Source organism: Papaver somniferum, chromosome 5 (assembly GCF_003573695.1).
Source record: "Papaver somniferum cultivar HN1 chromosome 5, ASM357369v1, whole genome shotgun sequence".
NCBI lineage: Eukaryota > Viridiplantae > Streptophyta > Magnoliopsida > Ranunculales > Papaveraceae > Papaver > Papaver somniferum.
The window spans coordinates 58,687,267-58,709,507 of record NC_039362.1 but is presented as its reverse complement, the minus strand read 5'-3'; the positions used below and the strand labels follow the sequence as shown (position 1 = coordinate 58,709,507).

Here is a 22,241-nt window from a genome sequence, read left to right as displayed (position 1 = left end):
TGCTTCTTTGGCGAGTTACCGATACCCCTTTTGTTGTGACTTCTTCTTCCGTGTAATTAGGATCGTGAAACCAATATTTGTTATTCCGTTACAGAAATTCGCTCCATCAAGTATTGACGGTCTTCGATTCTCTGCTGCTGGGCAGACGGTTTCTGACTCGAGTGTTGAAGAAGAGACCGAAGTAAGTATTCCTTCATATAACAAATTGTGATGCTTTCTAGATAAAATGCTAATTGTTGAGAATATATCCAGGAGGATGTCTCCATGGAAGTGGAGAGTGTTGGTGGTGCTCGCTCAGAGAATGGTAATAAAGGGAACTCCCAGAGCTCAAAACTGAATGAAAGTAATGGTGATGTCGATGTTGATGCTAGCAATTCTGGTTCTTTAAACGTTTCAGAGGCCACCCAAGTAAGTATTTTTCTTGCATTTTATCCGTAAAAGTATAAACTTGTTGATTTATGAATGAATGAGAATCCATATGAATGTATGAAAAGCTTTGCCGAAATATGTTACAAGAAAATTCAGAACTCGACATTTCAGCAAAAACGCCATAAAATCTTCGTCTGATGTCAGATTTTACGATCCACATACGTATCCTTATTCCAAGGAAATTTCCAAGCTTTATTAAAGAATATTTTTAAGTTTTGAGTACGTTTAGGGGTCAAAATCGACGAAACAGTAAACATCCAGGAGACTTTCAGAAAATTTTCAGCTGGCATGTAGTCCAATATTTTGGCCACAACTCTTCGCTCGTTCATCCGATTGTTATGAAATTTTGATAGGTTGTAGATAAAACCCATACGAAGAGAATGGTATATAACTTACCCCTTGATTCTTCACCAATTGCTCTCAGTTCATCGTTTTGTACAGGGAAGCGTAAAATCTTCTCAGGCGAGCTCATTGTAAAACGTGTTTTTGTGACTTTCACGTTATTTGCTGACATCTAGCATGTAGAATGATGAAATTTGATGATGTTAGACCACTTGTATGCTGTAGTTTATGATTTATTTTGGTTTCATGCTTGGATTATTCTAATCTCATGTAATCTTCGTATTAGGTGTCAAATACCGAAGTTGAGAATGAAGGAGTTAATAATGATGGCTTGAGCAACGCAGAGGTTATTGATGAAGGAAAAACCATCTCTGCACTTCAAATTCATGATAGAGTTGTTGTTGATGCTGTTGAAGAGTCCGAGACTTCAATTATTGTTGCTTCAATGGCGAAAGAAGTTGAACCACGCATAGAAGAAGCTGAAGAATCTGTTGCTATGACTGTGGAAGTTGCTCCAGTGATCGAGAATCTTATAGTGGTGCATGAATACTCAAGTGCAGGGATTGATTTTGATCCTCCATTTGATGCATCACTTCCATATCACGAACTAGTTGGTGGATTTAGTGTTCCCATTGGATATGACGGCTTGTACGAGAAAATATGGAAGAAATTTGGTCACATCATCGTTGCTAGAGACCCAAAGCGTGCTTATTATTTAATAATGCAAGTAAGTGTTATCTTGCGTGTTGTAAGTGATATATGTGCTAGGGCCAGAAATACTGTGACTCCAGATGTACTCTTTGATTGGGAGTTCAACTTGGAGAATTCTGAGAGACTTGGCTTTAACGTGAAGTGGCTTCGTAAAAAGATAAATGCTATTAAGGACTCATGTGAGAATAACATACTCTTTCCCAATGACGCTGTGATGGAGAAGGAAGACAAGATTTCCAGGCTGACTGAAGAGCTGAACATGGAGAAGGCGGCCTTACAAGTCTTGAAGGATACAAATGAGCAAAAATCTTTCTTTGCTGATTTTATTTGATTTCTTTTCATAATCTCTTGAACTTCTGAACTTCTGAGAGATGTGAGGTTTTATTTTTGGTTTTGATTGGTTTTGGATAAGTAGATAATTGAGGATTTTCTTTGGGTTTGATAGAGATTTTCTTTAAGTAAACTGAATTTTGATAAATTGTTGAATTCAAATTACTGAATGCAAGTATTGCAAACATTTTGGAGGAATTGAAATACAATGAAATAAAATTCTAAATGCCAAATACTTGGGGTGTTCTTGCCTTGAACATCCAATACCTCGAATATCCAAAACCTTAAACATCAAAGGCCTTGAGCCAATTCTCGTATATTACGGTCACAGTATCCTTGCTATCCATGTTGATTAATTTGTAGTACCCACCAGCAACAGACTTATAGATCATAAAAGGTCCTTCCCAGTTGGAGTTCTTTCCAGAATGAAAGTTATGCTTAGTTGCTTTGAGAACTAAATCTCCTTCCTGGAATTTGTTAGACTTGATCATCCGTGCTCTGAATATCTTCTGTTGGTTTGGGATTCTTCGTGCAGTGGAATTCCATGTTGTTGAAGTCTTCCCACTTTGTGGCACATGTGGACATTCGTGCAAAGAAGAATAATTGGGATATTGTTTGTCGAATTCAGCCATTATTTCAGCAATGACTGTATTAGTGAGGTGTTCAATTCGGAGAGGTTCTGCATCCAACCACTTAGTGAAATATTGTCGAGGTGAGGTCATCCATTCATAGCATTTTGCAATAGCTAAGTTGTTGGTGGAGTGAATCCCTCAGACCAAATAAACTTATTTGAAAACTGATGATATGGACACATGGGGAGTAATTGTAGGATCAGAATCTCGCAGCTATAATGCCTTAGCGAAATTATTAACAACACAACACAACCGTGTCACAGAATAACTTCAGAAACGAAATAATAAACGTTGTCAGCTAAATCGTGAGAAAAATGAGATGGTCCTGCGAAAATTAGGGAGCTTGCGAGATTAACATTTGTAAGGTTGCGAGAATGTCGCAAGCCATATCCGTAAATAAAGGACATATTAGCTGTCATCCATTATGTAATTCCCTATAAATAGCCATTCAATTGTAAGGAAAGAGGGAGAGATCTTTTTGGAGAGTGGTAGCTAATAAATAAGAGATAGAGAAATCAAGTGTAGTTGTTGCTCTTATTCCGTTTCTATTTTCTTGTAAGATTGTTCGAAATATTAATCAATAAAATTAAGATTATTAATCTAAAGTGAGTTGAATGTTAATGAAATCTTGTGAGGGGTGTAGTGTAGGATTTCTGCAACTACATAATGGCGCTAGAAACAGGGACTGAAGGTTGAAAGTTGAAGATTGTTGTTGAGATTGTTCAAATCAAGAAAGTGATTAAACAGATCAGTGAACCAGTTAAAAGAAAAATGATCAGAGTCAATGAAGATGAAAAAAGATTGGAATGTAATATGATAACAAAAACAATGGTTAATGAATTCCATGAAAACATCAAAGGAAGGATACATAAACGAGATTTTGAAGGAAGGAAAGTTATGGCGGTAGAAAAGACATCACCCTTGAAAGATTGGGAAAAGCAAAAAATCACATTCATGGCAGCAGAGATACCAAAAGAAAATTTGAGCCACACATCTCCATTGGTTATTACAGTACCTATTACACGAAAAGAGAAGGGAGCGACAACAAAATCTACGGAAGAATGGATATTGAACAGAACTTTAGTCGATACAGGAAGTTCAGTGGATATAATATTCTATCATGCGTTCAAAGGAATGGGATTCGAAGATGAAGAAATGTCTTGTTCAACATATCTTGTTCATGGCTTTGGAAAATCCACAACAAAACCTAAATGAGAAAATGTGGTGCGAATTCCACTAGGAGAGATCGAAACACAAGTGACACTATGCGTAGTGGATATGGAATCACCATATAACATGTTTTTGGGGAGGCCATAGATACACGCAATTAAAGTTATAGCATCAACGTTGCATCAATGCATCAGGTTCCCCATGCCAAATGGAGTAGGTGAGATTAGATGAGATATTGACAATGCGAAATTATGTTATCAAATTGAAGTAAAGCATTATGAAGGACGAGCAAAAAAGCGACAATTTCCCAGAAAAATAATAAAGGAGGCAAAGAAAGAAGAAGAATTTAGAGTGTACATGATAAGAGCAAAAGAAGGTAAAGGAATACCCAGCGAAATTTCGGAGGAAGGAGATGGACCTGCGAAGATGATAAAAGAGCCAACACCAATGGGAGAACCCAAGACCAGTTACACTGCGGCAGAACCAACAAAAGAAGTGAATGTTAGGACTATAGAAGAACCCCTAATATTGAGGATTGGAACCAAAATGGATGCAGAAGAAGAAGAAAGAATTGTCAATCTTTTGCGGGAATATAAAGATATTTTCGCGGGGAGCATGGATGAGATACCTGGAATAGATCCGTCAATTGCATGTCATAAGTTGGAGATTAACAAGAATGTGAGACCATTTAAACAGATAATAAGAAAAATCGCAACAACCTACCATCCTCAAATAGAAGAAGAATTACAGAAAATGCTGGAGGCGGGAATTATAAGAGAAGCTAAATACCCAGAGTGGATAGAAAACATGGTTGTTGTTCCAAAGAAAAATAAAGGGATAAGAATTTGCATAGATTTCACTGATTTAAACAAGTCTTGCCCTAAAGATAGTTTTCCATTGCCGGATATTCCTCAAATGGTTGAATCAGCAACGGGAAATGATAGAGTGTCTTCTTTAGATGGGTATAAAGGTTATAACCAAATCCCTCTCGCTGAAGAAGATCAAGAGCATACTGCTTTTTTCGCTCCAAGAGGTTTATACTGTTATACAAAAATGTCGTTTGGTTTACGAAATGCAGGAGCAACGTATCAAAGAATGGTAGAGAAGGTGTTCGCGAAATGGATACACAAAACATTAGAGGTGTACGTGGATGACATGTTAGTGAAGAGTAAAGAAGCTAAAGATCATGTACAAGATTTGAGGGAGATTTTTGAACAGATGCAGCATTATAACATTAAACTGAACCCTGAAAAATGCATTTTTGGGGTTGCATCGGGAAATTTTTTAGGATACATTGTATCAAAAGAAGGAATACAAGTTGATCCAGAAAAGGTACAAGTAGTTCGTGACATGCCAACACCAGCAACGGTAAAGGATGTACAAAAATTGAACGAACTTTTAGCTTCACTAGGAAGATTCATTTCGCGATCATCATACAAATGTAAACATTTTTTCAATATACTCAAGAAGGGTGCGAAGTTCAAATGGACTGATGAGTGTGAAAAAGCTTTTCAAGGGATCAAAGAACACCTTATGAATACATCTATTTTACAAAAGGCAGAACCAGGAGAAGAACTATTGATTTATTTTGCGACAACATCACATGCTTTAAGCGCTGTGTTATTGCGAACGGACGCAGGAGTGGAAAAGCCCATTTATTACATCAGCAAAACATTTAATGCTGCAGAGAGAAATTATTCAAAGATTGAGAAGCTAATTTTAGCATTAGTATACGCCGCATTTAAACTTCGCATATATTTTCAATCACACAAAATAAGGGTGCTAACAAAAGTACCAATTGAATCAGTAATGAAGAATTCAAAAAGATCAGGTAGGGTGGACAGATGGAATGCCCAAGTAGGACATTTCGAAATCAAGTATGAAATATTATCTTCACCAAAATCACAAGTTGTCGCAGATTTCTTAGCAGAATTTCCTTTAGAAGAAGATGAAGCAGTAGAAGAAGAACATGGAGATCCAAAAGACTTATTAACATAACCAAATAGATGGGAGATATTGGTAGATGGATCATCAAATGGGGAAGGAAATGGGGTTGGAATTGTTTTAATTTCGCCAGAAGGAGCGAAAATGGCTTTTTCATTCAGATTGGAATTCGCATCCACTAATAACGAAACAAAATATGAAGCTGTGATACATGCCTTAAAGTTCGCAATAGAAATGAAACTATAAAATGCAAGGATCACTAGTGATTCGCATCTAGTTATTCGCCAAATAAAGGGAGAGTACACTACAAATGAACCATCCTTGAAGAAATACAAGAAGCTCGTTGAAGAATTGTCAGCGAAAATCCCAAAGATAAAATGGAGGCACATTTCAAGGAAGGATAACAGACTCGCAGACGCTTTTGCTTTCATCTCAAGCATGATGACAGATCCAACTGCGAGATACATAAGAATACAGACACTTCTGTCACCATCAATCAATAAAGAAGAAGAAGAAGTGAAAGTAATGATAATAAAAGGTGGAGAAGAAGAACAAACGAACAATATCGCAGATTGGAGAACAGAACTTCATGCATATTTGGCGAAAGCAGAAACACCAAGAAACAGATTGGAAGCATACAAGTTAAAAAGCCGCGCAACAAATTATGAATTAAGAGATGGGCTGCTATACCGAAAATCCTTTAATGGACCATCACTCAGATGTTTGACACGAGAAGATGGATAAAAGGTGCTAAAAATGTTACATAGTGGGGTTGCTGGCAATCATAGCGGGTGAAGATCTTTGGCACATAGAGCAAAAATGCAAGGCTATTACTGGCCATACATGCACGAAGATGCAAAACAAATATCAAGACGTTACGAAGATTGTCAGCGGCACGGAAAGAAAATACATGCACCTGGAGCACCATTGTCATCTTCAACTAGTGTATGGCCTTTTGGAAAGTGGGGCTTAGATATATTGCCATTTTTACCAGGATCTGGACAAAGAAGATACTTAATAGTCGCAACAAATTATTTCACAAAATGGACAGAAGTAAAGGCAATACAGCATATTCGCGACAAATATATCTTTACATTCATATTCGAAAATATCATTTGCAGATTCGGAATTCCCGCGCAGTTGGTATCTGATAATAGGAAACAGTTTGAAGGACAGAACATAGAAATGTTACTTAATGCATTTAAAATAAAATGTGGAAAGTCTACTCCTTTGTATCCACAAGCTTATGGGCAGGCAGAGGCAACAAACAAAACAATTGCAGATATATTAAAGAAGAAATTAGAAGGACATCATAGAGCATGGTGCGAACAAGTACATAATGCAATATGGGCTTATAACACAACTAGGAGAGAAGCTACTGGAATGTCACCTTTTTGTTTAACATACGAAGTTGAAGCGGTGTTACCAACAGAAGTTGTTATTTCGACGACAAAAAGAGAAGCTTGGGAGAAAAATCTTAGTGCGGGTTTGATCTTAAGCAAACTTGATGAGTTAGAAGAAAAAAGAGAAAGAGCTTTACAACATATGAAGAATTATCAGCGAAGATTAGACCGAGAATATAATAAACGTGTCAAAGTACGCGAATTTCAACTAGGAGATTTAGTTCTGCGAGAGACACCAATATATCAGCGAGAAAATGGTGGAAAGTTAGCGAAAAAATGGGATGGACCTTACATCATTAAGGAGATAGTTGGGACAGGAGCTTATAAATTAATGGATCCAGAAGGTAGAGATGTTGGTCATAGACTTGACAGACCATGGAACAGATTGTACTTAAAGATATATTATCCATAAGAAGCTTTGAGAATTTATGGATTCTAAAAGAATAGTTACGAGATTATTCATATCAAAACAAGATCATGATGTGCGAAACTTTCGCAGAGATAATCATAGAACAATGACATAAAAGAAAGGGGCGAACCTTTATGGCGTACACCCTAGTTCGCGAATAAAATTTCGCAAGAGGCAAATGTAAGACCTAAAGTACGTCATATAAGGGGGTACCTGTTGCATGGCTCAGGGAAAGGTTACACCGCCCCCGGAACCTGAGTCATGGAGATTTGGGGTCAATAAAGCCCATCCGGGAGAGGCACCTTGGATTCTCAACTTAAGCATATGACTTAGGTTGGGCGACTAAGGTAATAAGGACTCTCCCAAGGAGTGCAGAATATGATCAAGGCTCCGAGGTACACGGTTGAGTCAAGAGTGCCAGGGGCGTCTGGAGCGTACCTTGCCATTCTTGACAAGTCTTGGCTTATACTTCACTCGGCCCGAAGAAAACCCCACTTAGGGTGCAGTCTCGTAACCATACGCCCTATAGGTAAAAGGGATAAGATGCTGCGAAAACAACTGGTTGTTGTTAAGACCGGATGGGAGGAGCCAACCTTGTATGGTAGAGGTACGCCTCCTTGAAGGGGCAACCAGGGGGAAGATAAGGGCGGCACCCTCCATTAGGGAGCTGATAAGTGTCTTAAGACGCAAATGTCATGAGGCTTTTTACTCGCAAGGGTATTAAGGCTTGTCATATTTGTGCGACAATCCTGAAGAGGCAATAATACAAAATAAAAAGATAAGACGAGATCAATGGGTTTTCGCATGAAAGTGCGAAGACGTCCGGCGATTTCGTCGCAAGAAGGCAATGTCATGGGGCTTTATATTCGCAAGAAAATTTAGGCCTGTCATATTTTCTCAACTATCCTGGAGAGGAAATAATACAAAGAAAAAGTTAAGGCAAGATTAATGGGTTTTTGCATGAAAATGCAAGGACGTCCTGCGATTTTGTCGCAATGACAAGAGATGGCATAATAAGACCTTTAATTAGGAAGGCAAAATAAGACCACATGACAAAACTAAATATTTATAAGTATTCATAACAGATCATTTCTCGCAAGAAAGATAATGAGAGGCAAGTATGGGAATCAGTAAACAAGAGACATTATCTTTCTCGCCAGCAAAATACTAAAAGAGAAAATTAATTCCAAAGTTGGTTGAAGAATATAATTCGCAAGAAATAATGAAGATGAAACAGTTCAAGAAGATAGAACTAGATAAGAAGCTCATGCTCCAGTATTAATTCCAGTAGAAGGAGACAATGGACGCTCTTCGCCAATGCTCTCATTATCGCCAGCCTTTTCTTCATTTCGATTCTGATCTTCACCAACAATAATTCCTTTGAGAGGACTTCTTTTTCTCCGCCATCTTGATTATCGCCAGCAATTACTTCTTTAGAAGGGATTTCTTTTTCGTTTCCATCTTGATTAACACCAGCAGTTGCTTCCTTAGAAGGGATTTCTTCTTCATCTTCCAAAAGACTATTCTCTCCACCACTTTCATAATCATAATCATTGTCAGCAGGACGAGCAATTTCATCATCATCTATTTCCAAAGGTTTGATTAATGTAGGAGGAAGAGATTTGGAAAATAAAATATCATTCACAAGAACTTCAGCCCGGAGATGAAATTGACGAAGAAGTGCTCTCTGATGATTCCTATCTTGAATATCCTTAAAGTAAGCAAGATAATCAAGTCTTCTTTCTGCTCGGTCGCGAGAACCATTAAGGACAGAGACGAGTAGTGCATTTTCTTTGCGAATTTTGGCATATTTAGCCTCCAAAACAGAAATGGAAGAATGAAGATTTTTCTCAGATTCTGCGAAAAGTAGAATACAAAATTTCAGTAAGATGAAGAACTTAAAAAGTTATGACAAAGGAAAAGGTGTTGAATCATGGTCAGACAACTGTTCAAACTTTTATGACTACCTTCCTTTTGCGAAATAAGGTGTTGAATCATGGTCAGACAACTGTTCTCCCGACGGTCCATCGCATCATCAAATTTATCTCCAACTAAACCTTTAAGTCGAAACTGAATATTTTTCTCTTTAGAAATAAGAAAGGCATTTTTCTTCGCAAGTCAAGAATAAGATTCTTCTAATTTGGAATATTGATCTTTAAGTTGGTTCTCCTTTACACTTAAAGTTATTCTACCTTGAATGAGTGTATCTCTTTCAGCGATAGATGACTATGTTACTTCTTTAAGTTCATTTCTCAAAGAGCGAAGAGATTGTTCTTGGTCATCACATACTTTCTGAAGGATACTAAGTTGTTGCGAAGATGTCGCCATCTTGTTTAAACAAGATCGCTTCTCTTGAGATAGAGTTTTATTCTCATCTGATAAAGATTCCATCCCTAGATTAGCTTTAGTTAAAGAATAAGAGAGGCGAGATATTTCATTACTTAATAAATTTTGCCTCTGAACTAATTGGGTATTTTCATTGGTGAGATCATTTATATGATCAACAGAGTATGAATAGAGGTTATCTAATTGGTTATATTGATCCGTCAAAATCTCTTTATCAACACGGGCTTCTTCAACAGCAGATTCAAATTGATATCTCTCTATTATTCTTTTCTGGTTTAAGGCTTAACATGCGAAAAAGGGATTTCAAGGATAATTAAATATGGAAAGGATAAAATCATTAGAAAGGCAAATTGAAGACACGGATAAGGAAATCATACCTCTCAGTTCATCATTCTTCTTGCGAAGATTGCCGCGATCCAGCGAAACATTCTGGAGCTTTTGATTTTCGAGACGAAGAGCATTACACTCTAAACTCATCATTTGGATATTCTTATTCAAGGTTTCAACCTATTTTTCCAAAGATGTTTGCGAAGCAGCTCTGTCAGATCCAAAATACTTACTCAGAATTTCACAAACACCAGACTTGACAGGATCAATGGGAGACTTCTTAACATCATCCAGGACCTCAGACAAAACTTTGAAAGCAATATCTATTCCTTCCACAGTTTCTTTCGAAAAAGGAAGAGGCTCAGGTAGAGAACTGGAAATGATAGAAGGTTGGGAAACATTATCAATAGGAGAAGAAGAAGTTTCATTCACAGAAGAATTAATAAGGGGGGTTTCAATCATTGAAAGGTCAGTTGAAGAGATGAAATCTGAGGCAACCTTTTCGCGAATTGGAGATAATGGTTTAACTTGCGAAGATGTCGCGTGAGATTTTGAAGGGATAAGTAAGTGAAATGGAACAGAGGTTTCAACGGTTTTAAGGTGGCGAGATTTCTTGAGAGATTTGTTGGCATCCTTATCACCCTGCGAATCACAATCCAGATAAGAAACATAGGCAACAATATTGTTATTAGAAAAGAATAATGTTTCTTACTACCTTATGATTCGCAGACTTTCTTTTGTTTACAACAATCTTATGCTGCGATTTGGGAATATTAGGGTTCTGAACCGTAAATTTGGTGTTAGAGGCGTTTTTACTGAAATAACAACAGTATGGGAATCACATAAACAACATCAAATAAGGCAGTAAGCAAGATCAATTTCAGCAAAACCCATAAGAAAGAAAAAAGAAAACTAACCTCGATGAATCCATGGAAAACACCAGCAGGAAGATTAATTCGTAAAAATTAAAAAGGAAGAAAATTACGAACAATGAAGATCTACAGAGGAGACAATATGGATATGAAGAAGACATTAAAAAGATTAAAATAAGAAGAAAGAAGAAAAAGTTGCAATGGCAGAACTTACGGAAGAACAATAGAGTTGCAGAGATGAGAGAGTAAAAAGAGAAGAGAAAGTAAAAAGAAAATGGAAAGAAGAGTAGGAAGAATATATAGAGAAGATTTTTTTTACTCAAAGAGATAAACATTATTAATGTGAAAAGACTTGAGCGGTTGAAAAGCGGCGGTTACAGAAGACATGTCAAGAAATAGATGGAAGAAAGGATACGTGTGATAAATGCAGAATATGAAGAGATGGACAGCTGCGACATTTCTCACATCGTTCTCTACTTAACAGAGAAGATATGAGAAGAGGAAAGATGTAGGATCAGAATCTCTCAACTATAATGCCTTAGCGAAATTATTAACAACACAACACAACCGTGTTACAGAATAACTTCAGAAACGAAATAATAAACGACGTCAGCTAAATCGTGAGAAAAATGTGATGGTCCTGCGAAAATTAGGGAGTTTGCGAGATTAACATTTGTAAGGTTGCGAGAATGTCACAAGCCATATCCGAAAATAAAGGACAGATTAGTTGTCATCCATTATGTAATTCCCTATAAATAGCCATTCAATTGTAAGGAAAGAGGGAGAGATACTTTTGGAGAATGGTAGCTAATAAACAGGAGAGATAGAAATCAAGTTTAGTTGTTGTTCTTATTCCCTTTCTCTTTTCTTGTAAGATTGTTCGAAAGATTAATCAATAAAATTAAGATTATTAATCTAAAATGAGTTGAATGTTAATGAAATCTTGTGAGGAGTGTAGTGTAGGATTTCCTGCAACTACAGTAATAATACTTGCCTGAGTACGAAACCTTTTGATGAAAGCATTTGCATTTTCTTCAGGCTTTTGTGTTATCCCTGTCATGGCTTTGACTTCCTCCAGATACTCGAACGGTGAAACATCTTCTTTTTCTTCTTCTGAATTAGAAGTTTCTTCAACGGAGAAGTGTGCAATCGAAGGTGTTGGTTTTAACTTTCCAGCATGAATCCACGTACGCCCTAAGATCATATCATATCCTGGATCTTCTCGGATTATGTAAAACTTTGTTTCCGTCCAGGTTGAGTTTATGTTCACCTTAAGAGTAATGTGGCCATAAGCTTCTCTGTGCATTCTTTCATGATCCATAATTGATGCTGGAGCATGAATGGCTTCCTGTCGTGTGATACCGGCGGCTCTGAGAGTTTTTAGAGGAATAACGTTGACAGCAGTGCCGACATCAATCAATGCTCGTTTGAATGTGTTTCCTTTGATATGGATTATGGTGAGAAGTCCCCAGTCATACATTTCTTTGTCTGTTGCTACTGAGGCTCATGTGGCGTCTCCTGGATCAACAAACGCTTTCCTGAAACAATGTGGTTCAATGCATCAAACATGTCTCCCCTTTGAGCTTTTGATAAATACAGCAACTCGCAAACATGCTCAATTAAGGATTGAACTGCTTCTTTGACAGGTGGTTCAGAAAGAGTGAAGGCTATGACTGGGAGAGGATCTCTGTGTACTCCTTCAGTCCCCAAGTTAAGTTCTACCGATTCAATCTTTTCCTTAAATATGTGTTTCAAAGTTTTGTAATCACTTGTGGGATGGTTGACGAACCTATGAAAGCGAAAATAACGAGGATTTTCCATGGCCTCTTCAGTTGGCTCTTTCTTGACATACGGCAGTTTTATCGCTCCGTCTTGAACCCCAGCATCTAGAAGCTCAATAAATTATTCAATGGAGCAGGGGAAATCAGGTGCCTCCGGATCATCTTCTGTGTGTTGAGCAGGAACTTGTGCATTATCCTTCCGTTGCACCTTTGAAGGAGTTGGGGAAGTATGCTTGCGCTGTGGCTCGGCTATTCGTTTTCCTCCTTCTACAACAGTGTTTGCGGAAGGTTGGAGATTGTATTGTTTGTTGATCAAAAGTTTGCTACCTCGAGTCTCCCGTGGTTCCTCAGCTTTGGTAGTTCCTCTCCAGCAAAGAAGGTGCAGTAGTTTCCGACCTCTTAGCCGCTTCATGAAGTTCGGATAAAGTCTGGAACCTGAGATTTTCTAGTAAATCCCTATAGACTGGGATCATTCCGTTGATGCGCAAGTCCACAAGTTGTTGTTCTGTGACATTTGGATCATTGCAGTCCAATGCTTGAACTCTGAACCTTTTCACATAATCGTTAGGATGTTCGTTGCTCCTTTGAAACATCCTCCCGAGATAAGAGAGGGTGATTTGCTCTGAAACGAAGAAATACTTTCTGTAGAAAGCATTAACCATTTCTCCCCAACTTTTGATACTTCCCAGTGCGATGTTGTTGTACCAGGTATATGCTCTACCTTTTAGAGACTTTGAAAATTCCTTCAGTCGAACAGTATGGTTGTGCTCGTGTTTACCTATTGCTTTCAAGAATCGAGAGACATGTTCTCGAGCGTTGCCCGTTCCATCATAAAGAGTGAATGTTGGAGAGGTGTAACCTTTAGGAAGAGGAATCCTTTGCGTAGCAGCAGGGTATGGAGGTTGGTGACGGTGGATCGAAGAGGTCTTGTCTTTTCCACAATCTTCCAAGAGGCGTTCCAGGTCTTCACGAGTGATAAAACTGGATGGTGCTTTCGCTGGTGATTTGTCTGCAGCCTTAGGGATTTCTTCATCATCTACTATAAGGATAGGAGTGACCTCGGGATCAGCGTATAAAGATGTTTCTTTAGATTTTCCTTTATCTTGAGTTTTCTCTGACATTTTGTCTGTAAGAGTTTTGAGATAATTACGTAGTTCCTTCTGAGTGGCATCCATGTCAGTCTGATTCTTGGCAAGAGGTTCTTGCACCTTCATGAGATCATCTATGGTAGGTGGATTTTTTTCTGATTTCTTCAGGAAACCGACCAAAGAGTGGATTGTTGATGGCGCCAGTGCCGTCACTTGCAGGGGTGATCACCGGAGCACTTGGAGAAGTAGTGGTGGCAAGTTGCGCTGGAGGAGTGGTACTGGCAGGTTGTGTCGGAGGAGTGGTGTTGGCAGTACCACTAGAGATTGCGATATTAGGGTCGGGTGTTGAACCCTAATTAGTGACTAACCCAGACCTAAGACCAGCCATCTGTGTGAGAATTGAGATTGCAACCGAGAGAATGATCTCCCACTGTGGTCGCCAATCTGTAGACGGGTCAAAACGAGTGCTGGTTTTTACGGAATTGAGGAAATGACCGTGCATAGGAAACTCCTTGAACCGAGAGAACTGTCAAACCTCACACAGATGCACTGCAAGAAGGGAGTGCTTTGAATTCGAGAGATCAATATGTAGTACTCCAGCCTAAACCAAGACAATGGCTGTTCTAGAGTAAATTCGGCCACAAGAGAGGATGGGTCGATCTGTAGGAGGGAAGCTGAGAAATGTGTGAGATCAATGGTGATCAAGATTGTAGATGCGTTGTGTATTCTGCGTAAGAAAGTTCTGAATGATTGAATTTGCTCAGTTGAGAGTGATTGTACAGACGATGAGTTCGTGTAGACGAAAGATTGTCTGTATGAACTTGTCGAGAAATTATTGTCCCTTTCAATCATGATTCAGAGACTTATTTATATTGGTAGAATTGTGAACACCTTGATCCCATGAAGTGTGACAGTTGCTGGAGTCAAAGAGTGGGGAAGTGGGAAATCGTGTCAAAACCAGTTGCTCATCGTGCGGAGACTTGGTTGATTTTCTACCCACTACTTTGTTAACTCCTTCAACCGATTGCACGACTTGCTCACATTCTCATCGTGTGTATGAACACACGTGTCGTAGACCGCCAGACCAAAACCCTAGTTAATATCCCCTATGTGACACGATTGATGTCTCGTGGTTTTAGTTAGTCAGTTGTTGACTTCATGGGATGATGAGTCCACGTTTTTGCTGAGTTGAACGTGATTTGCAAATGTTCTGAAACTCATGAATTGAACATGTCTGTTGAGACAGAGGTATAATTCTCGAATAAATGTTGGTAGCTAAAGTGAACAAATATTGTTCATTTGATGAGTTGTTGAATATTAATAATTGAACCAATATTCCTTGATGCCAGCAAATGTTGCTCATCTGAGAAAATATTGCTCGTTTGATGAATTAGATGAACCAATATTCTTCAGTGCGAACAAATATTGTCCATCTGAGCAAATGTTGCTCATTTGATGAATTGTTGAATATTGATAGTTGAACCAATATTCCTTAGTCTGAGCAAATATTGCTCGTCTGAGCAAATGTTGCTCATTTGATGAAGTATTGATAGCATGACCAAATAAATATTAAAATAATACTGGCGACCAAACTAAGTATAATTAATTAGAGTGCTGATCATGGGATCAACATAAAATTTAGTGTTTGAATCTGGAATTATGAACCTTGGACTCAAAACCCTAATTTTGATCAATTGCTTAATTGATGATTTATTGAAAATCATTTATGAAATGAAGGAGGGACCGGCTACATGGGATGATGAATCGACCATGTAGCGCCCAGATGCTCAAGTGAGAAAAATATCAAAGTCTCTTGAAGACCAGTTGGTGAAAGGATGATTAAATGTTGGTTTAATCATTTGTGAAAATAATGCTCGTCTGAGCCTTAGGTGATAAAACCTAATTAATTATGAAGAGATGAAGTATCGACCAAGGGGTCATGAAACCGGCCCTGGGTGGTCATGGGATTGATTGATGATCATTTTATGAAGTTCCAAGTTGTTTGGAAGAGTTTTGAACCTAATACGTGGAATTGCGCAAATTAGGTCAAATCGTGAAAATATGTGGGACCGTCTCCTTGCAAGCCAAGGATCCAACCTTGGTCGGTCAAGGTAATATGCTCATGTCATCATAGCGTTCGTGTCTCAGTCCTGAGAATTTTGATATTTTCTAATGTGCGTTTGAGCAATATTTTGAGAAAATATGAAGAAATCAGGGATTTTTGCTGAAACTGAGAAAACTTCATGAGATGAAAAAAAATAATAATAAAAATGAAGGAATCATGTAAATTACGGGACCGGCTATGGCCAAGGCATGGCCGGACGGCCAAAGAGCCCGGTCCCAAGACACTTTTTCTAATTTTATAATATTTTTCATGATTTTAGGGAAATATCATATAATCAAGGAGTTTGTTGAAACCAAGGAGTTTTCATGAGATGAGGAAAACATAAAAATAATAATAATAAAATAATGGGCATTGGGACTGTCTAAGGCATGACCGGCCGTCTAGGGCCCGATCCCACGAGTTTCCTAATTTTATATTATTTTTCATGAATTGAAAGAAATATCATGAAATTAAGGAGTTTTGTTGAAATCAAGGAGTTTCCTTGAATTGAAGGAGTTTTCATGAAATGAAGGAAACATAAAAAATAATAATCATAAAATAAGGGGCGTGTGGGACCGGCTAAGGCATGACCGGCCGGCTAGGGCCCGATCCCACGAGTTTCCCTAATTTTATATTATTTTTAATGAATTGAAAGAAATATCATGAAATTAAGGAGTTTTCATGAAACGAAGGATATTTGCTCAAATGAAGAGATTTTCATGAGATCAAGGAAAATAAAAAAAATATGATAAAATATAAAGTTGGGTGTGGGACTGACACGACCGGCCGGACGGTGGGCCCAGTCTCCCAGCTCCATGATTAATATTTTATTGTTTATTGTTTTCTTCCTATTTTGCATAGGTTCATCGTTCCTTCGTGTTTTGGAATGCTCGTTCGTGCATTCAGGTGCTCGTTAGTGCATTATTGCTGAGTACACTTGCACCATTTTGGTCGGGGCTTATTCGACAGTGCTCAGACGCCCGTGTGTTGAATACTTATTACTAACCCATGGAATTCTGCTGGGAAGAACCATGAATTGAAGTAATGAAATATTATGGAAAACATATAATATTTTCCAAGGATTCAGTTGATGAATCTTATGATTTAGGAGTAATTAATTGAGGGCTCTATACTAGTACGATCGTTTAGGAGCATTAATTATTCAGGAATTGAGTGTTATGAGCTTGTTGAAGCGTCATATTCCTTTTATATAGTCAGGGAAAACATTGTTACATCCTGAAGATGTTATTGCTCTATACTAGCAGGCAAGCTGTCTAGGAGCCGTCCAATCTTTCGACTCTATACAGAAGTAATTACTGAAATTGCCTAATCTTTCGACTCTATACATCTGATTGCTGGATCAGGAGCACATACAATTATGGGTTTACTATTTTATCCCTTGTCGAAAATCCACCATCTACACTATCTCAAGCATGTTTGTCAATGTTAGTGATCAAAACTATAAGTCTTGATTTCTAGTCTACTATAGCTAAGGTCTCGGAATATGATAGAAAGTGTAGTTGAGCTCAAGAACTCCATGAAAATCATCACACAAGACGAAGGACTACTCAAGGAACCAGTGGATCTTTATCTACTAAAAGGTATGTGGAGACTTGAACTTATCTATCACTCAAAAATCTATTTATCTCCTATATTGAGACAAAAGTTATTTTGCTATATAGACTTAGATTATACATATTTGCTATTTCGAGCCGAGTTTATCTCGCCTATCTATTTCTCGAAATATGTGTTGGTAAGCTTTCGCTTTAACCAAGTTCATCTTTACCTAGTGACGAAATTCATGACAAGTTTAAATCACTTTGAAAATTGCTTACTTTGATGAAAAATAGTTTGTGAATAACAACTACATAATATCAACGTCCTCTAAGATTGTTTCAATGATTGAATGAGAGTATAGATTATTTAACCATTGGAGGATATAAGCATTGTTGTGGAAACATATATATGTATAATTCCTTATTCCTTGAACCGAAGTTTGCGAACTTTGTTGATCAAGAGAACCGGCATGGTGGCGTGAGCCAAGTACGCGAACTGGCGGAAGTTCTCGTCCCGAGAATTTCTGCTGGAGTTTGTGAACTCCTTCTTAAGTCCGCGAACCCAGTCCGTGAAGTTGAGTAGGTTATATCTAAAAACGATGTTTGTGAACTTATTCTTATATAAACTAAGGAATGCAAATTGCAAACCGTGTCTATATAGTTCATGAACCGATTCGAGTGAATCAAATCGTTTTTGCTTCAATTGTGTCTTGTGTAGTTACATAAGATTTTCTTACAATTGAACAACTCTATAACTAGTTCATTTGAGTCACTTGAACTAGTTATAGTGAAGAAGAATATGGTTGATATGAAAGTAATCATATGGCTAACCATTTGGTTGACTATTGTTGAACCAACAAATGTACAAGTTTGGGTACGGTTACACAAGCCTAGAAACGTGCATTTCATTTGTGTATAACAAGATAGTTTTCGATCTAACCGTTGAACGATATTAGATTGAATCTAATCATGTTTTCATCTAACGGTGAATATTGAATGCTTTGTTACCAAGCTAACATTGATTGCAAACCCTGATTTGAAAGACTATATAAGGGAGAACTCTAGCAACTGGGAAACCTAATCCCCACACCTTCTGTGTGATAATAGTTGTGCTAAGCTAGAGTCGATTCTCCTTTAACCTTTGGTTTCTTCTTCTAAACCAGGTTAACGACTTAAAGACTTCGTTGGGATTGTGAAGCCAGACCGATACTACTTTCTCGTAGTTGTGTGATCTAATCTTGTTATTTCTATCGTACGAGTACAATTGTAATAATTGGCTTGAGATTGATATCTTCGATAGGCAAGATATAAAAGTAATCACAAACACTTCGTCTCATCGTTTGTGATTCCACAATATCTTTTTTCGTAGCGTCAATTAGGATTATTGTGAGGTGATTGATAATACTAGGCTATTCTTCGGGAATATAAGTCTGATTTATCAATTGGTTCCTGTTCACCTTGATTTATCCAAAGACGGAACAAAACTCGTAGGTTTATTCGTGGGATATGGATTTATCTATTACCGTAGACTTTTATATGTGATACAAATTTATTTATTAAAGTCTTCGACTTTGGGTCGTAGCAACTCTTAGTTGTGGGTGAGATCAACTAAGGGAATCAAGTACGTAGCATCCTGCTGGAATCAGAGGCGTAGGAGGATAATTGTACCTTGGATCAGTGTGAGATTGATTGGGGTTCAACTACAGTCCAGACCGAAGTTAGTTTGGAGTAGGCTAGTGTTTGTAGTGGCTTAATACAGTGTGTGTTCAATCTGTACTAGGTCCCGGAGTTTTTTTGCATTTGCGGTTTCCTCGTTAACAGAATTCTGATGTCTATGTTATTTCTTTTCCGCATTATATTTTGTTATATAATTGAAATATCACAGGTGTACGTAGCATCCTGCTGGAATCAGAGGCGTAGGAGGATAATTGTACCTTGGATCAGTATTATTTCGTATATCGATGAACAACGAATGACGTAGTTGTTGTTGGCATTGCTTTGTTTTTCTCTCCTTTCCTATTAGCAAGTTCTGATCCTTTTGTTCTCAATTTCTTCGTTCGTACCAAAACGCTTGCAGAATTAAACCCTATATTACAAGATCCTATATTAGCTATACATCCTCCTTGCATATATGCCGGAGACATCGCCAGTGCTACAGGCTTTGGACTATGTAGATCCAAAATGTTGAATGGGATTGTGGCATGTCACTCTCCTCCAATGCGGAATGATGTCGCCGAAAAGAATGAAACCTTCCTTCGCTCTGCTGCATGCGTCGGATCCCGACTCCTGAAATTCAAAGATGTAGGCACCACTACTTCGTCTCTTTGTTGGACCGCCGGGCCGAGCACAGTGTTTTCTGACCAGGAACAGGAACCTATTCGAATTTGGATCTTGACATGTCGGTGCTTTTTAACCGTAGGCATCTTGCCAGGAAGTTGGTGGGCTCATCATGAATTAGGTTGGGGTGGCTGGTGGTTTCGGGATCCCGTATAAAATGCTTCTTTTATGCCTCGGGTATTAGCCACAACTTGTATTCATTCAGTCATTCCACCACTTCTGAATTCTTGGACCTTGCTTCTGAATATTGTCACCGTTCTATCATGTGTCTTAGGAACCTCTTCAATACGGTCCGGGTTGCTAGATTCTGTTCATAGTTTTGCGACAGATGATACACGAGGACTCTTTCTCTGGCGCTTCTTCCTTCCAATGACCGGCATATCTATTATTCTTTTCTCCCGTGTGAAGCAGCAGGCATCGTTCCATAGAACCTATCAAAAAGAGATGGTTGTGGCGCGAGCACGAGGCAGTAGATAATCATCCTGAGATCTTAAGGTCTAGTGGCATCAATATGTTATCCTTCACTTTCTTGATCCATTTTCTGTTATTTGGCTCGAGACTACATGCATTCCCTATCACTGCAAGTTGGGTAAAAAATTTCAGTGAACTATTCGCGTTTACTTTGAGCGTCTTCTCTAGAGAAGCTTTGTTCTCAGATAGAGCAGATGGTCCAACTGCAGAACTTTTTCTTTTTCATTACTTCCATGGTTGTCCTTTGTGGCACGAAAACACCTGTCTTATTGAAATGGTTTGTCAGTAGAGATGTTTCCACAGGTGCCCTTTCTTTCAATGGTACTATAATTATTATTTCTATCTCTGTATTCCCTCTTTTGGCCTATCTACATTCCAGGAAATTCATACACTCCATCAACGGAGCCAAAAGTGGAGTCTTGGTCAGAGCAAGCCGTCATATTCTATTACCATACATAATTGGGAGAAGCTCATCCAAAAATAGAGCAAGAAATGCTTCATTTCCTTTCGTTCCTCCTCTTCATTTCCTTATTCTCGAATCCAAGGGTGACTTGTCATATTTAGAATCTTTCTGCGGTGTGCTCTGTTTACTATTCTTCGTACTCTCTTCTCTTTACCACACGATAGGTCAGCGAAGCATGAGCGGGCGCGGAGGATGAAGATTCATCTTTCACATGAAGGAGTGTGCATCTTTATGTTGGGTGTTCTTCTGTCTAACACAAAGAAGATACAATTCACCCAATGATTGCCTTTGGGTTCCTAACTCAATATGGGCAAGGAGCGTTGTTATTTGCGAGGTTTCTATCATTTACATGGACCCACTTTTCGTGGAATTTGTGGGAATTTGACGATCCATAAACCGTCCCTAACAAAGGATCGACTCATCTTTGAGCATGATTCATCACTTAGTGCCGCCCTGACAAGCTTTCCATAGCCTCATATGAGAATGGCAAACTGGAGCAATTTCTGCATCGGTGGATGAAAAATAGAGAACATAAGAATTTCTGGTTGACCATGTTACCATAAAAAAGATACTTGTTTTCTATCCGAGAAACGACGAGCACGACTGAAGTGGGTATACGTACAAATCTATTTACGGATCTATATGCTTCGATTGGAACAGGAAGTTCCAGAACAGGCAGCTGGTATACGACCCTAATGAAACTGCCTTTTATCTTTTGTATTCAGATAGGATTTCTGTTGGCTACGTCTGGAGGCTCACGTAGTTTGAGAATTCTCCCTAAAAAGGAGAAGTTGCATTAGAATCGAGAAAGGTTAGTTCATAATTGCGTAAAATGAGTCAATGTTACGCGACGTTCAGTTGAGAAGTGGATGATTTAGAAGGAATAAGTAAGAAATTGAGACGACTCTTTCTTGAACTATTCCATAAACAGATCTTCCCCTCTACGCCAATCACGAGTTTTTATCTATTCCTATCGTATATCGTCATCACGCCCTTAATGATAGGTTTTGAAAAAGGTTTTTCATGTCATTCCCATTTAGGTTCGATTCAGATCCCTCTGTTCTTTCCTTCTCCTACCGAAGCTTTTCCTCGAAATGAACAAAGAGGATGGTACACTGGAATTGTATTATTTAAGTCCTTATTGTTTTCCAAAAATCCTACTTCTACAATTGGTAGGTCGCCGGGTTATCCAAATAAGTCGTGTTTTCTGTGTTTTTCTTATGTTGCAACTTTTGTACCAATTCGATCGATCCGGAAAGGATCGGCTAAACATTCTATTAGGGAGCCCGGTCTTGACTCTTATGTGTGGTATTCATTCTCATTCGGCTCTTGTAATTACATCTAGCAGTGGTTGGAACAGCTCGCAAAATGCAACGACTTCACCTACTTCATTACCCCTAACCGTTTCCCGTACCTCTATTGAAACAGAATGGTTTCATGTTCCTTCATCGATTGGTTATTCCTTTCTCTTCGTCTCTCTTTTTCCCATTTTGGCCTCGATTTGTTTAAAAGATTGAAGATCCTTT

At 38.4% G+C, this 22,241-nt stretch overlaps 1 pseudogene; it reads left to right on the top strand.

Moving 5' to 3' along the window:
• Positions 1-264: 264 nt before the first annotated feature.
• LOC113279093 lies at positions 265-20,258 on the top strand (annotated as a pseudogene).
• Positions 20,259-22,241: the final 1,983 nt, after the last annotated feature.